This window comes from Xiphias gladius, chromosome 21, assembly GCF_016859285.1.
Source record: "Xiphias gladius isolate SHS-SW01 ecotype Sanya breed wild chromosome 21, ASM1685928v1, whole genome shotgun sequence".
Lineage (NCBI taxonomy): Eukaryota > Metazoa > Chordata > Actinopteri > Istiophoriformes > Xiphiidae > Xiphias > Xiphias gladius.
The window spans coordinates 11,681,378-11,701,190 of record NC_053420.1 but is presented as its reverse complement, the minus strand read 5'-3'; positions in this window follow the sequence as shown (position 1 = coordinate 11,701,190).

The window sequence follows — 19,813 nt, the reverse complement described above, 5'->3', positions numbered from 1 at the left end:
AGGCGCAGCAGCGTTTATTCCATCATGTTGTCAACTTGTGATGGACAGTTCAGGGGGCGCACTACGTTGATTATTGTAATTAAAGGGCTGTTTTTGTTGGTACTGTTGCTGCGACCATGATTATTAAATCATATCCAAACAGTTGTTGGATTTGCAAAATGACAACTGCATCCTCCAAGTAAGTCCAATTTATCTGCATTTAAGAGTAGATTTAATGCTACATTTATATTGTTTTTTGCATGGGACTTTTCACAGCTTTGTGTAACGTTGTGTAACGTTGTATTTATTGTACTTTTGACTCAAAAAAAAACCAACCTTTCAATTTGACGCTAGTAGGGAAGCAACTAACGTTAGCTTCCCAGGCTGTCTTGTTAGCTAAACTTTGTGTTTGTTTATGATCCGTCCACACGGTTTACAAATCTTTCTGATTGCAAAAGCGAGAGCACACTTTATAAACCATGCGCACAGATTTATAAACCAAGAATACAGATTTACACTTGGCTCATTTTTGTTTTTTTCAGCTGACCCTGGGGAGGGGGGGGTGCCCTAAGTCCCTGCAACCCTTGATATCTTTTGTTTTAATTATTCCAAGCAACTCGAGCTTTCCAGATGGTTTTCTTTAATATTATACTGTTTTCCCTACCAGTAAAAGACCTAGGCGTAGCCCCGAAGCGGAATGAATGGAAACAATTTATGCAGTGAGTTCTCTACCTCCTGAGGAAAAAGGTGCTGTATTGGCCTGAATATAAGACAATATTTTTTTCAGGAAACTAGGTTTAAAAACGTGGAGGCCATCTTATATTGGAGGACGAGACAATTAAGTGTTCATTAATTACCTCAGATATTCTTTTGAATGAAGAGTTCTTAGCGAGTTCTTAGCAAGTTCTTAGCGTCTCCCGACATCCTCACAACAGAAATGAACCAGGGAGAAAATCTGTCAAACAGCCAAAAATTACATCTGTCACAGATGATGTGCTGAAAAACAAAATTAGAAAAGTTTTGCCTGGGCACAGACACAGACTACATATGATGTCTGCATAAATGGCTGGTCATACATTTTACATTGGAAACAGACGGTCAACGCGGGCCTTTGCAGACATGAACAGATGACAAAGTTTACATCACGCAGACCCTTGCAGCAACGCGGACACAAAAACTAGAAATTTAGCTTCCACAGTCTTTGTGATCCGAGGAGCAGGCCCTGACAGTGTGCACTGTATCTGAGCCTCCCTGACCTTACAAATAAACACATGTAAAACCTTCTTCTCCTCGCACGTTCACCCACATGCAGCCCAGAGAATCAAGAGTCAGCCTCTGTGCCTCTTTAGCGATGGTCTCCGCGCCCATAGTCACCTCGAGTCAGTGCTCTTTCCGTTCCGAGTTGTGTCAGGTTCTCGCATACTAGTATACCAGCTTGCAGGTATATATCGGTCTTCATTAAATCTAACCTGCAGAAAACCTACCTAAACCCAAACTGCATGAGTAAATTCAACAAGCGACCTGATACAGTCGGACAGGTTCCAAAAATACACCTGAAGATAATCAGACCCAAACCATAATGCAGTCAACCCAAAGAGACCTAAATAGACAGCAAACACCAATTCTGGCAGAAGCACGATACCACCACCAATTATTGAGCAGCGAGGGTTGAGGCGAGGGGCAGAACATGTTATTTTGCTATACACCACAGTTCACACTCTGTGTCTTGCCTCAAAAAAGAAAAAATTTTCCTGCAATGGTTTTGGCCACGCTGATGGCAAGTTTGCTTAGCAATAGAACAGGCCATTACCAAATTAGACAAAATATATGTTTGGACCCAACCAAAGTCAGATCATCCAGCTCAGATCTCGGCTACAAGACACTGAGTGGACCCATCTTGCTGTACATTAACATGCCTCTGTTTACAAGCACCGACGACTTGTGTATGTCGACATACTTGGCCCATAAAGTTGATTCTAATGCTGTGCTGCTTTATATTCATAAAAAAGTTAGGACACTTGAAGACTGGTAAATGTGAATAACTTGTAAATAACTATATGGTGGTTGCTGCCTAATGACCATTAAGATGAAGAGTTTTTGATAAGCCAGTAGTTAATAATTCAATAAGTCTAATTCTTGTTTGGGACACTAAATTTGCTGTGTATTCCAACCACTCACCCTGATAAAATTACATTTTTCTACAGACTCTCTGTTTAATTTATTATTTAGCAGTTTTTTTACTTTCCTTAATGCTCATGAGGTGTCAAAAATACACTGAAGTGGAAAATAAAATTATTGCTTTGTCGGCACAGCCTCTCTGGTAAGACACTAGACCTTGAAAGAGTCTAATGCACATAAAAAATGAATGCAGTTTCTGAGATTTCTCTTCCACTCTTTAGAATTTCCCCTCTTTATTTCTGTATGTTTTGTCTCTGCCTACTTGTGTCTCCTTTCCTTTTTAATTTTCTCTCCTTCTTGTCTTTACTTCCTTGTCTGTCGTCTCTCTGTGGCCACACCCTGAGCAATCACCCACCCATCACATGAAGTGAATCAAGTGGCATTTTCTCAGTCGTACCGCATAGGGTGGAGTAGTTTTGAGGCTGTGTCAAAAGGCCTGTGTGCAATCAAGAATAATAATTAGTAAAAAAAAAAAAATAAATAACAGAGAAAGAAATAGGATAAAGGTTCAAAGATGAAAAACTATGTGATTTACGTATTAAAATGCTCAAGTGTTTATTTTAGTTGTGTAGTTTCCTCTAAAATGTACATATGTCAAAGGCAAATTATAAAATAATATTTTGTACACATGAAGAACAGTGCAAAAGCTCAAAGGATGCACTGAGGACAATGTGCTGCACCCTGTCTCCTAGAGATTACTTTTATATACTAATTGCAACCATAAATATGTTTTGAAAGAAATGTAATGTCAACCCGGTTATGTTTACTGTTAATGTTAGACAAAGCAGAAGATGTACAGAGGTTCAACATCCTGATGGCCTGAGCTCCGGTTCTGCAACTAGGTGTATACAGTAAGTCCTGCAGAGATGGGGGAGTGTAGATCCTATGGTACACCACTCTCTGCGGGTACAGCTCTGAGCGGGACAGTTCGTGATGCTTTTCACATCATCTGAGCAGAAGGTCTTTAGGATGCCCAGAGAGACTCGGAATCTCTTAAGCTGTCTGAGGTAGTAAACGAGCTGGCCCACCTTTCTTTTCTCTTTTAAATTATTAAACATTCAGTGATTCAATTATCATTGTTGTCCAGTGAGGAAAAACACTTCTACTCTGTGGGCTCCTGAGGATTCCTCGGGGATGAAAGACTTTTGATTATTAAGAGCAGCTTTCAAGTGTCAGCTACTGAATACTTCAGGTCAACGTGAGTCAAAGCAAAATGATCTCAATATAAAGATCTCCAAGCTTTTGAAAAGTGACAGGTAAGGACGATTGCCACAAGGTTACAAACCTGCAACACTCATAAGAAATGACAAACATAATGATCATAACATTTTATTAAAATATAATGATATCCAAAGAGACTCTTGGATTCAGTGGGGAAATTTTAACATTCAAACACGCTGATCTGAGAATCTGGGTCAGCAGTAATGGTTGCCGAAGTAAAGTATTTGTACATACACTCACCCCTTTCTCCCCTTAACCCCAATCTTCCTGGTCCCATGGCAGCTGGAAATGGCAGACAGGCTCAAGACTTTACTCGTTACATATTTCATGGATTTGCACTTGCCCCACATTTCCCAAGGAGCAGAGAGGGGTGGTTGTGTTGTTTTGGGAGTGGCACGACCAAGCAAAGCCCACAGGTAACAGTTAAGAATAAAGATTAGGTCTTTGCCTGTGTCCCCTTAAGTGTGCACTTGAGTTTATTCCGGAGCAATTTAACTTTGTCCAGGAGAGGCAGGAGATGCTGACTGTAAGGTGCTCAAAAATGATTAATCTGATCATTAAGCGCTGCGTTTGAAAGTGAGTTTTGAAGTCCGAAGCTTTCCATCATCAGGTTTTATGGTTTGAATAAGCAGGCAGACAATCTCCCCCCTGAAGGAGTGTTCCAGGAAAGACAATCTTTGTTTTTGTGGTGTTATTAAAAATCGTTTTATAAATCTGCTCCACAATACACAGCACGCCTTTCTGGCCTGCGTTGATCCATCCCCTCCTTTATGTGTCTGTCTTTGCCTCTCTCTTCTCTCTATGGTGAATCAGTGGATCAGTGCCAAGAAGATGTTGCAAGCAATGAGTCCATGTTGTCAAATCAACGCGTATGTGGTACGCTCTTATCATCAACTTTTTTGCAATCGATTGTATATCAATCAGACTGTTATTTATCACAGTGTAATTTACGTACTCATGCTGCATTGCCCCTTTTCTTTTAAGGATGCTGCAGCTTATGTTATTGACCTGTGTCCTGCGGTTAACAGCGCTGCGTGAACAGAGAGGGCTGTCAACACCATAATGGGCTTTACACTGAGGAGCCTTGAATCCTGAAGTAGACGGAATTTTGCTCTAGTTTCTAAGCTTTTCTCCACATTTAGCGTGTACAATGAGTCTTCTCTTTGAAGAAGATACACATGCCTGGCACATACATGCACATTTTTACCTATAGTAGATACTTGTACTGTATTGGAGTATTTCAATGTTATGGACTTTTTACTAATACTTCACTACATCTCAGAGGGAAATATTGTACTTTTTACTACATATATCTGACAGCTATAGTCACTAGTTACTTTCAGGTTTTTCATATAAAATCTGAACAGTTTTTAGAATAGGATGCATTGTTCCAGATTAAATTGCCCAACAGAATATGAGGTAGTAGTAATAATAATCCAATGATAATCCAATTACATAAAATCCAAATCCATATTACATAATAATATAACACAGGGAGGGCCCATTCTGCAGCATGATGAATACTTTTACTTTTGATACCTTAAGTACATTTTACAGTTTTACTACATTCATATACTTAAGTAAGGCTTTGAATGCTGCTTGTAACAGAGTATTTTTAATAAAAAGATCTGAACACGGATGTCTACAAAGCTGTCACTGCTCTATTTATGTCTCTCTGTGAACATGTGGACTTTTGGAGATTCTTAACCTAGCTCTTGTTTTAAACCAATAAATGAAAGCGTCATTCATTTGATTTGACCCTGCTGTCTTTCTCAAGTGGTCCACACGTAGTGCAGAACTGTGCTATTTTTTTGCTCAACTATAACAGTTCTTTCTGTGATTTGTATTTCAGAGGTAAACTATTGCAAAATAGGCGGAACTGCTCCATTACCCTGGAGTAATCATTTTCAATTTCACTTTAGAAAGTAAAGGGTGCCTGGCATGCATGGAAGAGGAGAAATCTGTTTGCAATAATTATTTTCCATAAACAGGAATAATTAATTCAAATTCTTAAACTCCCCCCAAAACGTGGCTTTAAATTGTAGTATTTCTCTAAAACATTTGTGAATAAATAAGACAATTGAACAATTGAAGTTTAAAAAACTGCAATGCAAAAACTTACTACAGAACTGTTTCATGTAGGATCTCATCAATCACAATGACAAGCTGACTGTGAAAGTACCTTTTCATGCCTTTAAAATAACAAATTGAATATGAATATGCAAATCTATTTCTTTTCAAAAGTTAAAATGCTGGACACAAGATGTCCTCCTCTCAACTGAAAAGTTCATTCTTAGTGTGTGTGTGTGAACTGGAGCATTCAAGTTATCACATCGCACTGCTGGGAGTTGCATATTGGGCCATGATTGGCTCCAGCCTTGTTGCACTGTCCCCAATATCTTCTTTTGAAGTCAAGAACTTCAGATAAGCACAGACAAACTTTCCTCTTTCAGCCGAGACAGCCTTCTAGCGTCAAACTCTGCACATACGTGATTCTACAGAGTGAAGGTCAAACATCTAATTGAAGTGACAATCAGCAAAACACATTTTTGAGTGGGGGGTGCAAGGACGCTCAGAGCTATCCACTTGGAGAGAGAATGTTTCACTGAGATGCAAATGTGACAGTTGCAAATGACACATGCTGTCTCGCGGTTCATTCAGCTTGCAACCACTAAGGCGGTCCAAAGGGGGATGTATCTCCTGCAGACAGAGGCTTTTGCAGGAGCAGGCAGACTCCAAGATTTGAATTAACTGGGAAAGCAACAACCCGAGCACAGAGGGAGATGAATGAAAAAGGAGATAACTGTATACATCTGATCTCGCATCTCTGGTTACTCTTACAGACTATCTGCAACACCAGTTGATAGAGAGTATGTTTTAGTACCTCTCAGAATTGCTATATAGTAGTAGTGGAGAACCAAACCAAGTTTGGGTGTGAAAATAAATCTCCATGATCACTTTACCCAGACTGCCCAAAGTCATTTCGCCCTGGCAGTAAAGTGGAAAGTGGGAAGTGGAAAATTCCCTCCACATATTTCTTTACTACTACACTGACAAATAAAGATTACATCAGCCATTGACCTAAAAACCGGCATCCCCTAATAAGATTTTTTGCAGCCTCAAAAATCCAAAAGTGAGTGGTAGATTTTATTCTTGCAAAAGTTCTGCTGTGCAAGCGGTTCTTTTAAGAACTGAAAAGATCATTACGGTCCAAGAAAAGAGAATTCACAAATAAGGGTTTCCTGGGAGCATTTTCTCCAGGGTTATTTGCATATTGCTGATTTTTCAGTTGAAGGGAGGAACAATAAATTTAGATGCTGGAACAAAGCCATATACTGTGAGTGCAAAAAAGAAATTTGACTCTGGTTTAGGACAGTTAGATTTACTCATGATTATTTTATAAATAATTTTTTTTAAACACTTTAATCTGTTTGATTTGTGGTCATCCATGGATTTATAAGGAATCCACTGTGGCTCTGTAACATTAGAATATGTGTATAGGTTTTCCTGACAACACAAATTCTGTTTGATGGTGAAGTGTCTGAGCTTCAGGCAGCAATTTAACAAGTACTCATTTCTTTGCTTAAGTATAAGTAGCAATACAACAATGTAAAAAAACAAACAAAAAAAACTATTACAAGTGTCCGTCATTCAAAATCCATCTTCGTAAAAGTACTAGTATTATCAGCAAAATGTTAAGTTAAAATGTTAAATGACATTAGCAGGGGCTAGTTTTAACTACTGTACATACAGTTATGTAGTTCAGACTAGTGGTTCCCAACCTAGGTGTTGGACCCCCTAAAATGGGAGGGGGTCCAACACTCAGAAACCATCTTAGAGGTTTATGGGGGAAATGTGTAAGGTTGAACTGTTAACAATCATCTTTAACATAGACACTGATATTTTGTTAGGGGTTCACAAGCTAAACAGGTTTGGGGCCACGTGTTTATTCTGCAGTGCTTGAGTAAATGTACTTAGTTGCTGCTCACCGGTGGCAGCAGGCAGGTTATTCAGTCTGTATCAGTCAGATTCTGCCAGTCAAACCGAGTACTGAGCTCCTCTCCATCCTGCCATAGCAGCCACATGTCGTGCTGAGAGGAACAATATTGCAGCTCTGAAGAAAGACCTGAAGGTCTGAGTGTTCTCTTGGAGGATTTGACAGTAAACCAGATTATGCTCTGACTCCTCTTTGGCAACACACTGACATTCTCTTTCATCTGCACTGGCAATAATGAAAAGAATTTCTCCTCCAGTCTCCTTCTCTTCTTGACATTGTATCGCTGTCCCACGCATATTGTGCCAGTGCCCGTGAACGTTTAGAATGTAAATCTATGCGTAAATCATGACCAAAAACTCGTTACAGTTCTGGAAATTAATGTATAAAAGTTGCCAATTTTAAAAACACCCACCAGTCATAACAGCAGAGAGGTAATCACTCTCTACTGGATGCATGTTGTGATCTGACTCTGCAGCACAGCTTCTGTGGGAGTTCAGGATGGAGTGCAGACACTTACAGTGCACTATTAATCAAGCTTCGAAAACTCTGTTAACACTGATAGACCACTAAAAAATGTGAAGGAAGGATACTTGCTAAAGCACAGGGATGAAGGAGATGAAAGGAATAATCCCTGCGTATTCCCCACTCCAACCAACCAACTCTTTAAGTTCCCTCAAGCAGCCTCCCAGCTGCTCCGAAAAGCCCCATCCCCTGTAACACTCATTGCCTCGGCTATTCCTGCAAGTCAGAGGTGCGCCTAAAAAATGCGTTTGCAGTCGAGTGCCTAAAATAAGATCCAAAATGTGCCATTTTACATAAGAATCTGGTCTTTCTAACCACTGCATGAGACCCAAGACTGTAAACAGCTGCACTTGAAGCAAGTAATGAGCATTTTATCAAAACAAGCTTTAATATTTAAATCTATCAGGAATAAGTCAAGTGAAAACACGCTATCTAAAAACCGATGTGCTGAAAATCTTTACACTTATTTAGATTGAATAGTCGTTTATACAGAAACACATTGTCACGAAATCTTTAGAGCATACTCTCCCCTATTAGTACATTTCTGATAACAAAAGACTGCCCCTCAATTTACCTCCAATTGCCCACTGCAGCTTTCCACACAGAAAGCTAAGAGCGCCCTCTAGTGGCCAAATTATGCAGTTACACATAAAGAAATACTCGGGATGTCCCAAAGACTACAGAGTGTTTATGTGGTGATTCTTCTTCTGTAGTACACACATTAGGACACAAAGGGGCGCCGGTGTGGTGTTGTACCATAGTCCCTCTACACCTGAACAACAGAGTGGCACTGAGGGCAGTGATGCCCCCTCTACAGTTTCTACTTGCCTTGGCAACAACTGAGCAACAGCTATTATAGGCTGCTGAGTAAGTGAGACGAAGGCGGCACCGTAGCACACTGACTGCACCATGCTGACTTGACACACATACAGTACGAAGTGGATGTATGTATGTACCACTTCATTTTAATGCAAAACCTATTGACTCATTAAGAATTGCTCAGCGTGGCCTTTGCAGGAAAAATAACCGATGCCTGAGTCAGAGACCATGCATTTTAATATATGTAATTGATGGTATACTAGGGGTTGCATTCAAATTAAATGCTCTAAAACATTTTTTTTTTTAAACTGTCTGTTTGGTGCTTGGTCTTTAGTTGGTATGCATCTCTATATGTTACTCTACTTACTCACTAAATGTAGTGATATAAAATTGTGTAGAGATTTTATGTCTAAAAATGAAAAAAAAAGAACATTAGCATGAAGTTTATTCTGAGTTATGCATTCTGAGAAATGAGTTATGGCTCTGTTCACATATTTAAATTATTATTTTTTTGTTGTTTTGTTTTCACTCATTTAATTAGTTTTATCTTCTTTTTCTTCATTCTTTTCTATCTCACATCATTTAATTCCTCCTCAAACATCATCACAACTCGTGCTGCTGAGCTCACATCGCACCACTTGCCCAGTTCCAATCAGGGTTAATCCCAAAGCAGGATATTGCTATGAATGAGGGGGAGATGGTTAAATATAGCAAGCGATTTTAGCCCTGTTTGAATAGTGTCCATTGTCTGCGAATTTATGTAATCACCCCACTCATGTTAAACCTCTTCTTTGTAAACTAACAGCAGAAAAAATTGACAAATTTAGGGAAAATAAAAGTTGTGCTAGGCTGTGACAGAACACATCTGAATGTATTAAATTACATACATGCACCTGAATATTAACCTTTAATGGCAATATAAACAGGCAGTGATGAATAATATTTGTTAATAATTTATTTTATTATTTTACAAAAAGAGATTTCTTGGTGTTTTAGAGAGGGGGTCTTTATAATAATATATATTATAAAATGTAGTATTTTTTGCTGCGTGGAGACATTTTCCTGTCATCTGCAGCCCACACACTGAAGGAGATTTTGCAACCAGAAAGGTTAACGTCAGTCAGAAAGGACAGAACTTGCCTTTTTGCTACATAAAATGATGTGCAATATTAACGTTAGACGGGTACGCCGAGCTCTTCATAATGACTGGATATACTTGGGGGAGGAATGGTGCAAACTGTTGACTCGGTCTTTTCGCGGCAACAAGCAGGAGCCTTGTCAACGCATTGACAGGAGACTCCATTATAGACCATGTAAACAGAGCAGGTGTCACGTGCTGTTTTGACATGAGATGGAGTGAGTAAGACAGCAGATGTCTGGCCCTTTTCGCAGGTCTACTACAGTCGAGCAGCTGAGGGCCTTAAGGACCTTAGCAATCCAGCTTAATTCACACGTCAGTGTGTAAGCCAATGAAAAACCTAAGTATCAGTGTTTCTTTCTGATCAGTGGAAATAAGCCATTGTTTTTGTATATCTGTCTGACTTAAACCAGGTATGAACAACAAGTCTGGGAGATGGCTCAGTGGAGGAAATTAGGCTGTGTTAAAGGAAGCCAACCTCATCATTAGCACAGATAGGTTTCCCTATCAGTCATGCATGCATAAGCAGACACTCCCATGTGCCGGTGCAAATATGCATGGGAGTGCCGAAGACATTCAAAAACACATATACAAACCCATGTAAAAGGAGTTGGAGTTTGGACAAATTAAATCACATACACACCCACGCACAACAAACAAACGTACACACACATGCCCGTAGTATGTCATCGTATACCTGTGGAGCATGCTCAATGGTGGGTTCAGACAGTTCACCGATGTCCAAGGTTAAAGTACCGTCTAATAAGACTACAGCCATGTTGTGAGGCTTGACACAGCGGTGCTTTGATCTAAATGCTAAAATTCTGATGTTTGGCAGGTATGATGTTTACCATGTTCACCATCTTTGTTTAGCGTGTTAGCATGCTAACATTTGCTAATTAGCTCTAAAGTACAGCTGAGGCAAGCGTTCAGTCATTAAAAAAAAAAGCATGGGGCAAATTCATATTTTGACCTGATTTTGGTGCCAAATGAAATTTCAGAAGATCGGTGTTACTGCTACTCATCCCGAGGTGGATAAGAATATCCGCACCAGTTTTCATGGTAATCCATCCAATCGATGTGTAGATATTTCACTCAAAACCACAGAAGTGGACTTCATGGTGGCACAAGAGGAAAACTCAGGGAATCACCGGAGTCAGTAGGATCCATCCTCTGGGGACCATGAACGTCTGTACAAAATTTCATGCAATCCATCAGTTGAGATGTTGGTGAGATATTTAAGTCTGGACTAAAGCCGTGGAATGACAGACAGACCGAGAAATGCCATCCCCAGAGCCACTATCATGGCTAAAAACTCATTAAATTATCTCATAAAATGCACTATCACAAAGTTTGAAAAAAGGCTGTTTTTCTTTTCTCATGAAAAGCTGGCAATTTGGAAATGTGTGTTTTTTTAATGGACAGCAACAATATGTAAGTCCACACGAAGTAATAAACAAAAACACAATTAGTAGTTCATTCCTCTTGTGATTCCTCACATGAATTGTGTTCATTTTGCTCTTTTAACAGTCAGAATTTCAGGTTGTGCTGTATTATTGTCTCGATGAATGCCTTTCAGCAGGGGATGCAATCACCTGCAGACATATTCTCTGTCTCCATGGAAACAAAGAGCAGCCGTAGGTAGGAGGAGTGGGCCGACGGAGGGGGATGGGAAGGGCGGGGGGTAAGATGATGTCCAAGAGACATAGCCTAGCCGAGCCTCATGTGGGTCCCTGAGATGAAGCAATGGCAGGCAGAGAGTGGGCTGCGTTACTGGCCCTCTTCGCTCTCCATTGCTGCCTCTTTGTTTCTTCTGCCTCCTTCTGTCTATCTGTGTGTGTTTCTCCCTCACACACTCTCTCTCTCCCTCCCACACACACATACAACCCCACGCACACAGCCCTGGAATGAACCGGACTGTCTGCAAGAAAGCTGAGAGGAGAATGAAAACAAAAACAGGATGCCAGAGAGAATTTATCTGTCCAGGAGGAATGATCTTTCCACCTAAAAGCTGCAGCTAGAAAAAATGCAGGCGCGGAGTGAATGAGTCAGGCTGGGTTTACAGTGGGTTAGGAGCAGCATAGCCACAAATAAATTACTCCTGCGGCATTACTGTGCCTACAGTGAGTAGACTAGATTTATTTTTCATAGAGATATGAGAGCTGTGAGAGGGCAGGAGTGAACATGACAGGTTGATTAAGTGTGTAATAGATACCCATAGACTATAGGCACACCCTATATTAACATGGAGATTAAATTTTAATTAGTCACTTAAAGATTCAGTTTAATAAGCCCATACAAAACCAAATCCAAACCAACATTTCACCCGATCACCAACCATAATTAAACGTGACTCAGAGTCTACAGTGGTTCTGTGATCTATTAGTGGAAGAGATATTTCAGAGGGATAAGTGAAACCTTAGAACTGTTGGTGACACCACTGGCACCGCTGGCAGAGGAAAAATCATGGGATCCCCAAAAGCATTAGGATCCATCCTCTGGGGACCAAGGAATGTCTGTAATAAACTTCATCTCAATCTGTCCAGTGTCTGTAGAGAAGTCAAAGTGGTGGACCCCCCCCAACTGACCGACGTTGCCATCCCTTGAGCCATGCCGCTAGCGTGGCTAAAAACATAACCAGGAATGATGCATTTTTACACAACTGTGAATGCGTTCATCGGAGCGGGAGTCTAAACTTGAGTCAGCTGGGACTTTGCATGGGCATGTGCCATTTTAAAGCGTTGATCGACTAATGAATGTGAGCATGAAGGTTCATGATTGACCCTGGAACTAGCAGAGTGATGAAAAATTCATAGCACAAGGTGCACTTAATGGGAATTTTTGGGGATTTGGGATTAGGATTTTTAGCTGCCTCTTGTGGCCTTCATCGGTGGACAAAGTTAATGATTTCCATCTGCTGATGAAGGCCATTAAAAGTGTCTGAAATTTCCAGTAAGTGGAACGTGTGCCAAGAATTTTGTCACATTTTGTTGTTATAAACCTGAAAATTGCTGAAAAAATGATTTTATCAGCAATTTTGACATTTTCCATTATTAGCATTATAAATAAAGTATTACTGTTGAATAAATAACTTGACAGAATGTTTGCATTATTATGAGATAGTATTATAAATGCTTGCACAGTGTTTCTCAAATAATAACTTTTGCAATCTGATGAGTTTAGTATAGTGTTTTCAACAGTTTTACTATTGTGTTTACAAAAATAACAGATGCATAAACCTTCAGCAGTGTCAGAAACATTTAATAACGTACTAAATATTTAACATTATAGCCTTTACTAAGTCCAGTCAGTCAGTCTAAGAGTGTGCCGGGCTGAGCTTGGGTTTAGATTGTGCCTTTAAGTTTCTAATCGTCTACTTCCATCGTCTATAGCACAGGAAACCTTTCTCAGAGTGTAGGGGTGTAGGGGCCAGAGTAAGACGATTTCCCACCTTTGTCTCATGCCCCGAGCATAGCCAAGACCTAACCGCTCTGGTGTTCTGCAATGTTGTGAAACCCCACGGTGCACGCTTCACACAGTAGTTACAGTAAGCTGAGAGAAGACCTTACGGACTTTCTGCAATGTGCTACAAACCCTTCGTTGCTGATGACCCCAATGACCCCCACAAATGTGTTCACTTGTCGATTCTGTGATTTGAAACAGGTTGTATTGAAAGGGAAAGAGAGCCCACTAAGGCTGCGTATATACAGAGCACAGGTTTTCGGTCCTACACCGCTGATGATCATTTTGTGAGTCTGCCAGGAAAATAATATTTCCGTTATTCCAGTGCTGCACAATGATGGATACTTTCAATGCAATGCACTGGTCGATTTTGTGGGGTTTTTTTTTTTTTTTTGTTGTGTGTCTGTGCGTCCCCGGGTGCTGCCAGCGGCCTTAGAGCTACGAGGTGACTGGTCGCGCGGCAAACAGACACCCAACGCAAACAGCCCGTGGCGCCGTTGCCGCGGAGCCCGGCGTGGTGACGTCAGCCGCAAGGTGAGGCGGCTAACGCGGACGGTCAACGGGGGCGAAGCAGCCTCTGCCCCCCTCTCATCCACCGGCTTCGCCCCTGCCATCTGTCTGTTGTCACAGGTTTAAAGCGAGGCTCGTCCTCGCCGTCGCGCCACATGGACCAGCCCTCTGCTCACGGTCAGTCGCGCCTTCGCACGCCAGGGGGACCGACGGCGTTTTCTCAGGTAACAACAAAACCTGGTTCAGTCAGCGGACCTCTTTGTTTTGCAGCGGGCTGGCCCACCCTTTGTGCGATTTGCTAAAAGCGGGGAACTCTCGGGTTAAAAACACCGCTGTTATTTTGCACCACGGGTTCCGCGTATTAGTAATAGCGTTGGCGAAATAATGCAATTGCGCGCAGTAACGGGTTGACCGTGTAATTTCTCCGCTTGCCTTTGTGTGTCTCTTCCCCGGTCGGGAAGCGTTTCTGGTTGCTAGGGCATCAGGACCTGTCGCTATGGGCGTTTGTTTTCCCTGCCTGCATGTGCAGCTGCAGCACAGAGCCGTCTGCTGCTGGGCATGAACCTCAATCCCGGTTAACAATCGAAGATGTTTGCGAAGATTTCACAGCAGTTTTTGCATTATGCATTGCGAACAGTCTCCACTCTATGGCCCCGACCGATGCTGGCTTTTCGAGACCAATAGTGAAATCGATATTTAAGGGGGGAAAGAATCTGATAACGATATATCCGCCGATTTTCATTTTTTTCCCCCATTACATAAGCAAACATCTCAATAAGGATCCTCTAATATTGATATTAACGATTTGTGACCAAAATAGATAATGTGGTTAGTGAGCTGGGTCTCCAGTTCGTGACCCTCCTGTATTGGCATACATTCCGGTCGGTCTCTCCAAAAGATAATTAACCAGAGGTGTTTGAAAAACCTAGGTCTTGTAGTATCTCTATAATCCCCCAAAACTAACCATCTGGGTGAAAAACTATTCCACCCACCGAATGATTAAAAATGACATGTAACTCGTTTCCCAAGTGGCACCTCTGTTTCCAACCCGAAACAAAGATGGCAGATATGGTATCAACTTGAGAAACGTGTTTAAGAAATGTTTTCATTGTGCGGCTAATGAAAATTTTTTTCGCCCAGATGGTTAGAAAAGTCTTTTTGTATTCTGAAAATATCCCCAGGCCTGAGGGGCACAAACTGGGGCTGGTACTGAGCAGGACATTTTTACAGTCGAAAAATAAACCTGTCCTGTAAAACCTGTAACGGAGAAACTGTTTCTAAATTAACATATCTTTGGCATTTGTATACTGCAGTTTCTATCGGTCAGTCTATATGTCGATACTGATATATCGGCAATAAGCGGATATATCGACCTGGCTGGTTTACTGGTATGGCTCTGTCTCACTAAGAAACTTTTAAATACGTGTCAGTTCAAAGCACAGAATAAAGGTGGCCCACCATCAAAGCAAAGAATTCCCGTAGAGATTTACATTGCTGAAACTTTTTGGATGTAGGCCTTCCTCAGAGCACGTTTTTACTTTTAAATTACATGTCAGAGAATGAAGGGGATTGAAGAGAACTATTTTTTTGGGGGGGGGGGTTGCCTTGTTTATACTGTTTGTCATTAGCTGACACTATTGCCCCATTGATCTACCTAGACCTACATTTTATTTTTAAAGATAATGCATACCTGCTTGCTTCAGTGTATACTCGATTGTCATCGCATTACTGTGTAGTGCTGTCAGTTTCAGAATAATTCGAAATGAAGAAAATTAATGGTTTCACTTTGCTGCAGACTGGCATCCATGCTGTGAGAAGAGGATGTAGATTTGGCCAAAGTATTAGGAACCGCTGTACAATTGTGGATTTTACAGGAACTGTATGTTACTCTGTTATACTACTAATATGACACCTGAAGAGCCAGGCCAGAGGGTGTGTGTTCCAAAGTTTAAATGGTAAGAGTCAGTGCCAGATAGTGCTATTCTCGTAATCCACTTTTGCTCCATATGGTAAGAGAAGAGAAGGTCTTCCAGCTTTCATTTCTTAAGCCCTGCGCAGCTCAGGTAACCAGCTGCTGTGAGTGATTTTACATGAGGATCCATTGTTTGTTTTGTCTGACACAATGTGGAATCTGTTTCCAAAAAGAGCGAACAAGGATCCACACACACATATAATTATGTCAAAGATGTGATAAAAATAATTTAAGGAAAAGAAATAACAGTAAACTATGTTAAAAGTTAAACTATGATCTTCCTCTGACTGGTGCAGCTGCCGCCATTAGCAAGTGTCTACAGACGACCAACATTCTTTGTGAAATTGCTCGGTGGAAGAAATATGGTCAAGAAAGTTAAGTTTGACCCGTCCTCATCACTGCCTGCTTTATTGCTATGCATTGTCAGTAAGTAATACATTTATAACGTACTTAAAATTTCAAGTAAGATTGCATGTCAACAACAACATGGCATGACCCTGGTGTACTGCGTGAGTGCAGGACGAAAGGGAAAAAGCAAGGAATTCACAGCCATATGTCACGATGTCTTTTTAGAGAGCTGTTGCCATCAGAGCAAAAGTGGTTATTATCTCTCTAAACTCGCCAGTGTGTCTTCATACCAACCATAGTCTCGTATGCAAATGGGAAATATAATAGCTTAATCTGTGTCTATGAAGAGGTAAGTTAAGGACCCATGCGTTGGGTGAAATCATACCATTACCATACCATTTATAACAGCAAAAAATAAATAAATAAACCAGTGATGCACAGTTATGTTGTTTCAGACAGATGAATGACTGTTGGATTTTGTAGTTGGTTCTTTTGGGTTTTTTGCTTTCACTTTCTTTTACTGCCCTGCACAGGGACATAACCCGAGCAACGCATCAATATGTTTACGTGACCGGATAATTAAAGCTTTCTCCAACTCACCTCCCATCTGTCCTTCAGAACAAGTTCAGCTGCACCACCCAGAAGCATTGACGTGAAAAACTTTGCAGCCGTAAATAATGATGAGTGGAAAGAGCCACATCACTGTGGGCGCGAAGCAGGAATTTGATCACTACAGCTCAGTTCTGCCTATTTGTATGTATACAATGAAATTCACACGTGCATGACTCATTTTTTCATCCCATGTACATCATTTGTGCTCTTGACTAAGCTGTTTACTACAGATTTGCACTTAACTTTATTTTTCATTGGTTTGTGTGGCATAGTGTGGTCGTCGTTGAATTGAAAAGGAACTTGCATCAGTTGCCTCGAATGAGCATCAGCATTTGATGGTTGTCACGGCACATTCACCTCCTTTGTTTCTGTGAGCTTTTCTCTCTGTGCACCACTGAGCATACACAGTGTGATGGCATGCCGGTTTTTAATTGTGTGTGGAGTTATTGGTATGAGTGACGTGCCGCATCATTCTGGCTCTGTGTCACCGTCAAACCATCTGGTAGTGTCGATGAGTCCGGCCTCAGCCCGGTCCCCGTTTTCTGTTTTTCCCCTCAGTTCTAATTCACCTATTAAACACTGATCAGATTCTCTTACATAGACATTTTTGGGAGTTAATAGAATCAGCCAATAAATAAACACCTACACTAGACAACATAGGCCATCAATACTAATATAATGAAACATGGCATTGGGTTTTTTGTGAGTTTTTCTCCACTTTTTTGATATCCTCCCTTCTCTCCTGTAGCCATCTCATATCCTCCTTTATCCTCCTCTGTCATTATCTGCCCTCTTTTCTTTTCCATCTTTTTTTCCCTCTCCTGTTTTCTGCTCTGCTCCACTTTCCTGTCCTCCCATCCCTTCCTCTGCACAGGCCTTGTGCCCTGCTTGCCAAGAGGTGGATAAGCAGGGCACGAGGCTGAGATGGCTGTCACATGACATCTGCAGGGTCACACGGAGGCGTGCCATCGCGTTCTCCACTCTCCTTTTCCTCCAGGCATATCTGTGAGCTAAGGAGGATTGTCAGAGAAGGCGAGAAAGGGCTTGACTTACCGAGAGTGACAGTCAGAGGTGATTTAAGAGAAAGGAAAGCAACATTTTAACATATTAAGGAAGGATTGGGCAAGAAGAGCTTTAGTTTACTGTAAGAGAAAGGAGCGTGGTTTGACCTGCAGTTACAGAGGAGGAGTTAAGGTGGTATTACTCGATTTAACAAGGAGGGAAAACATGAAACAGAATGACGCACAAAACACGGGAGACCTCAGAGAGGTCTGGTTGTCACACTAGTCTAAAACAATGGAGAAAAGAGGAGTAGGAATAATGTAGTGTGAACAGAGAGAGCTGGTGAGGGAGGCAAAATCCCAAAGAGGCATCCCTGTGGTCTCCCTAATCTTTGTTCATCTGATTAGAGACAAACAAAGTCTAAGAAGTGGCTGGGCAAACTGCCAGAGAGCTGGGACATCAGCAGAATAGAGCACAGACTATACTGATCCCACCAGACAATAAACTTTTGTGGAATTCAAACAAGCAAGGACACTTCATAATATTTCCAGATTTTCTTTGACTTGAAATAAATTAAAGCTGTGTTTTCCATTCTTGCGTATAGAGTGCAGTGTGCAAGGGTAGCAAATTTGCTCAATGTCCTTGTGGTTTGAAAAGGTTTTTGCTGTGAACAAAGTCTGAAATGTCACATTATACCAGTTTTATACCACTGAGTAGCTCACATGTGTTCCTAGAGGCACTGCATAAATTTCTCAAGTTAAATCTTACCTAACACTGCTGTGGTACAAAGTCCATTCCTTAGTACTGAGCTCTCAGAGCTCTCTCTCTCACAATAAGACAAATTTAGAAAATCTGATTGAAATTTTACTGTGATGTTGATAATGAAATTATAATCAACCCAGCATGTATCATAGCGCAGTTCAGCACTAAGTAACCTTTTGTGTAACCAACTTAAATGTGTAGAAAAATCCAGCTAGAGAACAGAACAGGGGACAGTCAGAGCCACTGATCTTCCCTCAGGGGGATACAGTAAAGTTAAAAGTGTGTTAGAATTATAATAAATGTTGATGATTTAATGTTAATAACAGGCAACAGGCATTTAGCCCTGGAATTAAAAGATGCAGCAAGACTCAGATCTTCTTGCAGTTAGTGTCTGTCAATGCACAGCACAATGACTTAACATTGTGTTTACCATTGTTCCAGCCTTTAAAACAGATGCAGACTGGTCCCAAATGACCTTTATTATCCGGAGGGTTCACGTTATTATAGCAAGTCAGATATTCATTTTGATTTTAAACCAGGTTGTGGCCAAACATATAGTATGTATGAGAAGACACAAAGAGGTAACAGCTTTTATTGTTTGTTGCTTGTGCCGCCCTATGTCTCATCAATCAAAGACCCCACTCTACCTTGTGTTCCTTCCTCCTATAGGGAGGGAGTAGAGCCACTGTTTTTTTTTTCATTCCTGCCTCGAAAATTATCTGTGGGCACCACTGAACTAAGTGCCATTCTTTGATAATCAACCCAGATGTAAATAAGTGACAATAAACTGGATCATGACCCCAAGTTAATGATGAAAACCATAAAGATTTAAGACCAAAAGTCAAGTTAAAGAGAACAACATTGCATATTCTTGTGCTTGGGTTTGAGTAAAGCGGTAAAAGAATGAGTGAACACGATGAGTCTAGTATAACGGATGTTTTCCACTTTTCTTTTTCCTGGCCGTGGAGATGATGTAGGTTCAGTGTAACTTTATCTAATCACGTAGTCAAGCCATCCCGTCGGCGGGGCAGTCGGTCAGGCATGCAGCTGTCGTGTCCTCTGCCCCATCCATTCAACTCCCAGCTCGCGCCCCGTCTATCCTACCAGCCATACAGACAATCTCTTCCCTCTGTCCGTGTCTCAGCCCTGGTCAGATACAGTATTCAACCACTTAGCTTCTCTCCCTCTCTGCCCCCCCCCACCCCCAATGCAGACCTCCTTTCCTGCCCCAGGATGCGATGTAATGACGTGCCTGGCGGCGTACTGAGATTGTCCTTGTCCTAATGTGTTT